General features: G+C 33.6%; 1 protein-coding gene across 1 annotated transcript in view; it reads left to right on the top strand.

Annotated features, from left to right (window-relative positions):
* Positions 1-1,221: 1,221 nt before the first annotated feature.
* The window catches only part of LOC119640337, a 4,059-nt gene continuing 1,646 nt past the window's right edge, over positions 1,222-3,634 (top strand). Inside the window, exon 1 of the mRNA XM_038038272.1 lies at positions 1,222-1,491. The gene's annotated coding sequence lies outside the window, so the exon portion shown is untranslated. The remainder of the gene's footprint in view (positions 1,492-3,634) is intronic.

The raw sequence follows: 3,634 nt of genomic DNA, 5'->3' as shown, positions 1-3,634 counted from the left end.
GCAGTTTTGGCTCTTGTCGTAATTAGGGCAAAAATATTTATTCAACAAATGCGGTACGTATATAAACACGACAGGAAGATTTTCCAACCGACGTCACCTAAACATTGAAAAATTTTCGTGAAAATTTGATCACATTAAACATACTTTGAACATCTCGATACGTATTCAAAGAAACTGTACCACCCAATTGCATATGTTTGCTGACACTCCCGGAAAAGCGTTTGGGTCCGCAGCTTACTTCCAAGCTAATTTTGAAGATGGCACAGTGATAACAAATCTTTAATGTACAAAATCTCGTGTAGAAACTTTCAAAATGCAAACTTAACTGAGATTAGAACTTTGTGAAGCATTTTTAGCTATAGAACTTCTAAAGGCCGCGTATGTAAGATGTGCGGAGGAGGAGTAGTCTATCTGTCGACCTTTAGTATTGCTAACCTGTAAAGAAACAATAAACGATCCATTTAAAATAACCAATCATGTATAAGTAAGTAAATTAATAAATAAAAATAAATATATAATAAAAAATTCCCCACGTTCTTTTTCTTTTTGCTTCTGTTCCTTCGCAGAAGCAAGATGAAAATATAAACCACACACATACAATATCGATAAAGAAGCGGCTTGTGCGCAGTTGGGAATTGCCACCAAAATTAATTGCTGCATCATTTTGGAATACAATCAAATTGTAGACCAAAAAGCGCGATGTCATTCCGTCAGTTGACTATCATAGTGGTACGCATTCTTTATCTAGTGATAAACCGCAAACGTTTGCAAAAAGATTCTTCGAATTTTGTAACTTAAACTCTTCCGCGAGAGAGCATATGCTCATTTTTGGGATAGTACGACAGCACTTACCTTCAGTTCAGGTGTTGAACATTCTACGTTTACGTTCAAAAAAGTCTGCGGACTAAGACGATATAGAAAATATGGCTTTAAAAAGCAATCCCATGGAGGAGTCCGATTGTTCATTTGCGTAATTAAATAAAGCATCAAAATCAAATATTTTCCAAATATATGCAAATCAGAAAACTTTATATCTACATAAAGATAAATCATCAAATGCTGTCAACAGTTATCACGCTTGTAACCTGTGGTTGTATCTTGTAATATTTGTTACTGAGATTGTTAATCTCACTTCTGGAGAAATGAAGAACTTTTCAGCGGAGAATAAGTGAAAAGGGCAAATAGAGCTGCAACTAACCTCGGAAGCGAGGTTGATTTGGGAAGCCGAAAGAGACGAAAACTTGTGCGGGCAATTGTGACGACGAAAAAGAAAAACATTAAATGATTGGAAAAAGAAAGAGTTTTTTCATTAACTAGTGGTGTAATTTTGATGAATTTTAATTTGTTAATATTCATATAAAATTCGGACCAAAAATAAAATACTAGTCATAAACAATGAATTGACGATAAAAATTTTAAAAGAATTTCACTTTGGACAACAGAATAAAGAGAGAAAAGTGGCGTCTGGCATGGAAGTGGGTTGAAGAAAATGTAAGAGAAAAAAAGATATACGCAAACAAATTGTAAAGAAAAGAAATTAACGCACCCGAAATCGAAATATGTGTTATCGAACTGCACTCAAAAGAAAGCATTATTCATAAGTTTATTTTCGAAAAAAAGCCTACATAAGGAAGTATATACAATTTTTGTAAGCATATACACAACAAACAGGGACGATATAAACATTATACAAACTGTACCAAAGGCATAATATATCGTATATATTGTTACGTACAGAAGGAGATTCGTAGTGACATAATTAAAGTAGGCAAACATTTTTGATGCATAAGCTATTAAAGTTTTGTAATGCGATATAGGTTTGCCCATTGCCGACAACAGCACAAACGGCAAAGCCGTTATAAATAACCGCGATATAACAAATTTCTATAAATTGCGTAATATATTATACATATACTGTTATATCATGAGTTGCTATTTCAAAAAGGAATTGAGTTACGAGAATGAATTTTTATTTAATACTTAACATGTGAACATTTAGTTAATATTTTTAAACATACAATATTAAATGTTATAAGAAATAAGCGGGAAATGAAATTTAAAAAAGCATTTACTAGTTTTTGATACTAAAGATTTTTAGTGGGGAGATACGATATCAGAGATTAATAATAAAAATAATCATATGATACATGTATATGATAAATAAATAACAAATTAGCAACAAGTTCCTTAGAATATAAACAAAGAAAATATGAAACACGTTCACTATGTCATCATTAATTAAATAAAATGCGAAAAAATAGCAAAACTAATTTTAAGGAAAAAAGATATCGACACGTTTTTAAATTCAAAAAAACCAGTTCCGTTGCTTTTACACAATGTAATATAAAGTCGTACTTATTTCTTTGAACTAGTATAATTACGACTTAAGCCCGAGAGCCGCCCTCTCTTCGGTCTATTGACGCCTGGTGTACTAGTCGTAGTCTCAATTTGTCGCGAGGTTCTTTCCGGTGTCTCACAAAGTTGGGGGGGTGGCCTATAATTATATTTTGGGTTTAATGACAATGATAAAAGCCTTTTGCGACACAGCGTTGGACCAGCTGATACAAATTTGCTGTTGCTAGGAGCTTCGTCCAATTTTACTTCTTCGCACATCGCTTGCACGTCTGTTTTTTGGCTATTTGCGCACTGCTGTTTCCAGTTTTTGCAAACTTGGACTGCATACTTTTAATCGACATTCGAGCTTTTATGTCTTTTAGTTCAGTTTCATAATTCATTTCTTGCAAATTGTCTTGAAATTCTCCTAAAATATTTTGCACGGATCTTTTGCTCTCTTCCGATATGGAGATTGTTTTACCATTCGCTGTTTGGAAACCAGCAGAAACAAGCGAACTTTCCGGATTATTCACCTTGCCCACTTCATCTCGATTCACTTTCCTTTTCATTTCTTCCGTTTCGTTTTTATTAGAAATTTCACTTACGCCAACTGCGTCTTTATCTACTCCCAACTCCGGCCGTTCTCCGCTAGCTTTTTGGGTTATCTGCTTATTTACTGGGAACTTAGACGTATGGGGAAAATTATTAATGGAAAATGAATTATTCATCTTCACGTCTTGAGAGCTTATGTCATCATCATCGTCATCCCAATTGTAATTGTATATTTTATACTGATTAGATGGTACTAGATCTAAAAAATTTTGGATTAATTTAAATATTGTCTCATCGCGGATTTTAAAAACAACTTACTTTCATTTGCGTTGTATGTGTCTTCTTTTTCGATATCGTCAGAACCTCGATCTGAATCTTCTTCTAAAATGAATTTAGAAAGTTAGAGTTTTTAAAAAAAGATTATAAAGAGCTACTTACTTTCTGGCGTAGAATCGTACAAAAGAGCCAATTTTGCCTTTTCTCTGAATTCGCGACTGTAGGTTTTCTTGGGTTTTTCGCGTAAAAAATATAAAGGGGACCGTTCCAAATTTCTTAATTTACTCTCGGGTGATGCTACAGGACTGTTAAAAGGCGATGTAGAAAAGTCCTCAAATATTATTTCAACTATTGTTTTTTTTTTGTTGTCATCTGGAAAGTTCTCAAACACTACATCCACATCTTGCTCTTCGGGAGCCTCTGCATTTTTTATATAAATGTATCAAAAATATGCATTCATCTCCCCTTGTAC

This window comes from Glossina fuscipes, unplaced genomic scaffold, assembly GCF_014805625.2.
Source record: "Glossina fuscipes isolate IAEA_lab_2018 unplaced genomic scaffold, Yale_Gfus_2 119, whole genome shotgun sequence".
Taxonomy (NCBI): Eukaryota; Metazoa; Arthropoda; class Insecta; order Diptera; family Glossinidae; genus Glossina; species Glossina fuscipes.
The sequence above is the reverse complement of the archived record's forward strand: the minus strand, read 5'-3'. Positions and strand labels throughout refer to the sequence as shown.